Source organism: Triticum urartu, chromosome 3A, assembly GCF_056163025.1.
Source record: "Triticum urartu cultivar PI428250 chromosome 3A, HENAU_Tu73, whole genome shotgun sequence".
In the NCBI taxonomy this organism is placed as follows: Eukaryota; Viridiplantae; Streptophyta; class Magnoliopsida; order Poales; family Poaceae; genus Triticum; species Triticum urartu.
In genome coordinates, this window is record NC_141875.1 from 698576194 (window position 1) to 698582330 (window position 6137).

The window sequence follows — 6137 nt, forward strand, 5'->3', positions numbered from 1 at the left end:
GAGTGGGATCTTCTAATTCTCCTTTCTTTCACTGAAAAGTCCTCTTACTTTCTCAATCCCCTTCCTCATGGTGGAAGGCACATGCGCTGCCACCCATGCCCGATCCGGACCGCCACCAACGGGCCTGACTGCACCGTCACTGCCGGTAAAGCCAGCGTTCCCTATAACTCCTTCCCCCTCCCTTTAGTCCTGCCTCCACCCGGATCGGCCACAGGACGCAGCCGCCATGGATGCCGCCGCCACACTACCGAGGCCTCGTTGCCCCGCCGATGGCCTGCCGCTGGGATACTCGCTCGCCATGCCATTTGCCACCACGAATCCGAGCTCGTTGTTGAGGAAACGTGGCCTATGAGCTGCATGCAGTCGGCCGACCTAGCAGGTCATGTTGGCCGCATTCCAGCTGCGACCCCAAGCCCTCATGGCTTGCTGTGCTGCAGGCACCTTCCTCCTAGACCCGAATAGCGTGCCTCCTTGCTGGCGATGAGACCCATGGGCATCGTACTACTGCTCTGCTCTCTTGTGCTTGGGCATGCCAAATCTGTGTACTTGATTGGTTTTTGGTTTTGACTAATGGGCGTCCCTGTAAAAATATAGGGACTGGTTTGCAAATATAGACAAATCCCCCGCCTAAGGGCCTGTTTGGTTTCAATAAGTCACCCGACTTATAAGTCGGGTGACTTAAAACTAGTGACTTATAAGTCACGCCTGTTTGGTTGTCACCTAACTTATAAGTCACCTGACACACCTTTCCACATCAATCAACATCATGCAGGTGGTGGGACCCACGCAAAAGGGAGTGACTTATAAGTTTTAAGTTGGGGTGGAGCAACTTATGACTTATAAGTTGGGGTGGTGACTTAAAACTAGTGACTTATAAGTCACGCCTGTTTGGTTGTCACCTAACTTATAAGTCACCTGACACACCTTTCCACATCAATCAACATCATGCAGGTGGTGGGACCCACGCAAAAGGGGGTGACTTATAAGTTTTAAGTTGGGGTGGAGCAACTTATGACTTATAAGTTGGGGTGACTTATAAGTCGGGTCTATTTGGCAAAATAAGTCACTTTTTTCACTTTTCGACTTATAAGTTGGTGACTTATTTGGAACCAAACAGACCCTAACATCGTCTCGGCCAAATAGTTACGCCACATCAGCAAGAGCAAAACTCGACTGTCATAAACGTGCTTAAACAAGTCTAATCTCATGGGAACTTGCAATTAACTCCCCGTCGGCCAAAGCTTTCACCAAGAGTGCGTGATCCCTCCACCTCGATGAGACACTTGGGATGAGTTTACCAAGTAGGCACACGCCGCCAGCCGAAGTACCCACTGCTAAGCCCAACCTCCACGGCCCAAAAATCGCATCGTAGCAAACCCTAGCAGCCAATGGCGGATCTGAAAGGGGTTCAGATCCATGGCATCAAGTGAACCTCCAAGCAACACCACGGCTGCCACACCGCCGGAGGAAGAGTACACCCTTCCCCGCCACAGCCAGGGAGCGCCATCTCGGCCGCTGCACGCATACCCAACCGAATGCCGGGCGTCGTCGCCACCTCCGCCTCAGGCCACCGCGCGTGGGTGCCGCGTCGAGCGTAGCCTCCTAGCCAATGCGCGACCACCAACAACACTACTCCACAACCGCTTGGGACCTAAACACGCCAGATTTGGCTTGTCCTCGCACCGCCTACCCCATCTGTTGGTGACCGATGTGCTACCAGAGCAGCCATGCAGCCGTGCTCCATCCGCACCACGCGCCAAGCAGTCCATATGCCCCATAAGCCACCGCTGCATCACCACAAAGCCACGATCACAATGCCGCTGACAAGTGCCACCTCGCAATGAAGCCACGATCACTATGCCACCAGCAGGTACCCCTCACCCAATGGGCATGCGGGCGCCCTCCTCTGTCGCGGCGCGCGGGGGGGGGGGGGGGGGCGGTGGGGGTGGCACTACTAGGAAAAGGCCTCTAATGGCGCATCAGTTTTGCCTACTAATGGCGCATCACTGGTGCGCCATTAGTATCACGCCACTAGTATTTATTACTAATGGCGCATCACTGGTGCGCCATTAATATCTGGTATACTAATGGCGCATCACCCAGTGCGTCATTAGTATATAATACCATGCGCCATTAGTATGCCTCTCAGGGGGCCATATTTAACCATGTGCTTTGGCATACTAATGGCGCAGTGTTGGGTGATGCGCCATTAGTGTGATTATAACAGTGCGCCATTAGTGTCTTGTGTGGTGCGTCACTAGTATGAATATTAGGGATTTTTTTTCATTTATGATATTTTCACAGGTTAAAAAATATTAGAGATAACATACAACACAGATCTGCTTAGCTTACATACAGGGGGCCATATGTAATGATGTTAACTGCGTCCACCAGATCATATCCAACACACAAGTTTCATCATATATACATACATAGCCAACACATAGTTCCATCGTTACATATTACAAAAGTTTCACAATGTTCATTCAACACCGTTATCCATCAATTCACAAAAGTTTCACATTGATACAAAATAAAAACACAAATGGAAAAGAAGCACTCCATCCATGCAAGCTTCCGTGAATTAAATCGAATCTGCAAAATGATAAACAAGAAGTTAGAAGAAGAAGAAGAAGAAGAAGAAGAAGAAGAGGAAGAGAAGAAGAAGAAGAAGAAGACTAGAAGAAGAATAAGAAGAATAGGAAGAAGACTATAAGCTTATTATGTAAACTTGATCATTTTGTGCTAACATAAGTAATTTTAGAGCTAACATATAGGAAACTAAGCATATAAGCTCTAAGTTAGCATATTAGAGCCAACTTAGGTAAAATGAAGCTAACCTATGTCATTTTGGATAAGAAGAAGAATAAGAAGAAGACTATAAGCTTATTATGTAAACTTGATCATTTTGTACTAACATAAGTAATTTTGGAGCTAACCTATAGGAAACTAAGCATATAAGCTCTAAGTTAGCATATTAGAGCCAACTTAGGTAAAATGAAGCTAACCTATGTCATTTTGGATAAGAAGAAGAATAAGAAGAAGACTATAAGCTTATTATGTAAACTTGATCATTGTGTGCTAACATAAGTAATTTTGGAGCTAACCTATAGGAAACTAAGCATATAAGCTCTAAGTTAGTATATTAGAGCCAACATAGGTAAAATGAAGCTAACCTATGTCATTTTGGATAAGAAGAAGACTATAAGCTTATTATTTAAACTTGATCATTTTGTGCTAACATAAGTAATTTTGGAGCTAACGATGGTCGGAGATAAAACCCAGCAAACTAGCAAAGTTACTGACGTGTTTACAGAAATTGTTTTCTGTAAAAGATGATCATCATCTTTATAAGTCTTTCTCAATGTGATCACAAGTAATTCAGAGGCATCACAAGTAATTCCCTGTCCATTTGTCCCTCCTCAACTAGATACTAGAGTAGCACTGTTGATGCCCTATTATTGCTGAACTTTATGATAGTATATACAACAACTTATCCTAAATGTGGCTAGAACTGCAGATTTACAAATTAAAGGACACAAACTTAAGCAAGCTTCCCGAACAATACCCTGACAGAAAACATAGGACAAGCAATGAATTTCTATCACCAGTAAGAACAAGGGGATGATTTTAGCAAGTTAAGTGTAGCTCTAGCACCCTGTGCATGAAATGTATCATGTATCAAACCATCAATTAACTGCTGAACCTAATTGGCTACTACTCCCTAATGCACTCCAGGCTGTCAAAGTATAGCACATGAGCAACGATATTAAACCTAGTAGCACTACTGAACCTAATTGAACCTAGGCAATACTCCAACTGAATGATGGACCATGCATGTTCTATCTCACTACTAAACCCCAAGAGAAAAATTCAGTAACAAATGGAGTAACAGATTAACAAATTACAATACACAAGAACTAAACTTTGGTTAACTGAATGCATTAGCTACTAAGTTGTCCAGATTAACAAACTACAGTGCACAAATCGCATGTCATCATCAGTAACAAAATTCAGATTAACAGATTACTTCCATATGTCAATTTTAGAAGAAAATGAACGAATTACTAGCATTGCATCTCTACTGAACTGAACATGTGGCAAATGACAAATGATGTCTGATGTTGAACAAATGGCATGAAAGACATTGTCTGTCTAAACCTAGGAACACAGTCATTACTGTCTGTCTATCTAAACCTAATTGAACCTAGGCATTACTGTCTGTCTAAACCTAGTGCACAAACTTAATTGAACCTAATTGAACCTATGAACAAACGGCACTACTGAACCTAATTGAACCTAGGCATTACTGTCTGTCGAGGGGAGGGAGGGATGGAATGGGGAGGAAGGGTGGAGAGGGAGGAAGGAGGAGAGGTACCAGGGCGGGCGCGGCCAGTCGCCGGAGGGGTCGTCGGCGGCGGCGGCGGTGGCGTCGAAGGGATGGCTCGAGGGTGTCCGAGCTCGTCCGGGTCCTCGTAGTCGAAGAGGAAGACGGCGAGGGGTCGACGCGGGGAGGCTGTCGGCGACGGCGAGGTCGCGGAGGCGTCGGCGATGGCGGAGCTGCAGTGGTGGGGGGCGCTTGGGCGGCGGCGTCGTGGGTCGGGGCAGCGCGGGGGGGGGGGGGGAAACTGGATCTGGCGAGAGGGAAGGACGAAGGGGTCGGGCGAGTTGGAGCTAGGGGGAAGATTACTAATGGCGCACCCTCAAGCGGTGTGCCATTAGAATGTTTTTTTAATTATTATTAGAATGTTTTTATTATTTTTATACTAATGGCGCACGGTGCGTCATTACTAGTTTAAACTAGTAATGGCGCACTATGCAACGGTGCGTCATTAGTAGTTTTGCAAAAAAGTAAAAAAAAATATAGTAATGGCGCACTCTATGGCTGGTGCGTCATTAGTAGTTCTAACTACTAATGGCGCACTCTGCCCGGATGCGCCATTAGTATGTTTGAAAAAATGAAAAAAAAACATTTTGTTACTAGTGGTGCACCGTGTGCCTAGTGCGCCATTAGTGTTTTCCACACTAATGGCGCACCAACAGATGGTGCGGCATTAGTATATAGTAATGGCGCACCACATATCTGGTGCGTCATTAGTGTCAATTCCATCTATAGCCCTTTTCCTAATAGTGTGAAGGTGGAGGAGATGGCCCTGCCTATCAAATATGTAGTTCATACTGACCTCGTCTTACCTCCGCAAGATCAGGTCACACTTTATCACGACGAAGAGAGAAGATCTAGTTTATAAAGGAAACTAGACAGAAAAAGCCTAACATTTTTTGGTTAATTAGGGACAAAACGAGTGAAACCGAAATACAGAAAAAGACACTAGAGCTTGGAGATCATGTGAGCCAGACACAAGAGTGCCAAGGCCCAAAATCTAAAATCAACTTATTTGTATGAGTCAAGAATTAGGTATTATGCACTTTGTATGAAACTTCAACAGAAATCTATATATATTTGCTTAAAAAAATTCATGTTTGATACGTGTGTTGCACGTTCACGCTTACTAGTATGTAGGAAAAGATTGTATCAGTAGAAACTTATATGAATTCAACAATATGATTTTTTTTGCATATAACTTATATTTTGCTAGTAAGATGGTTAAAATTTGACCCAAACTACGAGTGAACTAATAAAACCAAACGGAGGGACTAAGTATATTAACTAACAACCCTTGTACAAGCTTTGAGGCGAAAATATAGAGCAAGCACTTTTAGTCACTCTATTTTTTTTGCGGGTCACATTTATCCATTCACCTTTTATTGGATAGCTTAGGCCCAACCTATAAGAGTAGTTGTATGATAACTTCTTGGTTGTTGACATGGATATTTTTATCAAGAAGATTATATACAACCTGATATTTGCCCATTAACATGGTATCTCCTATGGATGTTCTGTCTCAAACATTTTTTTGTATTTTTATCTTACAATGAAAATCTTGTAAATCATACATAAAGAGGGAAAGTCCACATATTTTTTATTTAGTCTGAAATAAAATCAGTTTATTAACTAAAACATAATTAAACTTCAAAAGGAATACATACATTTTCGATGTACCAATGATCATGCTAAAAACTAAACCACCATCTATGTGTGGTATATAAACCTCCTTGGTCATCAGCTCCACTTGCAT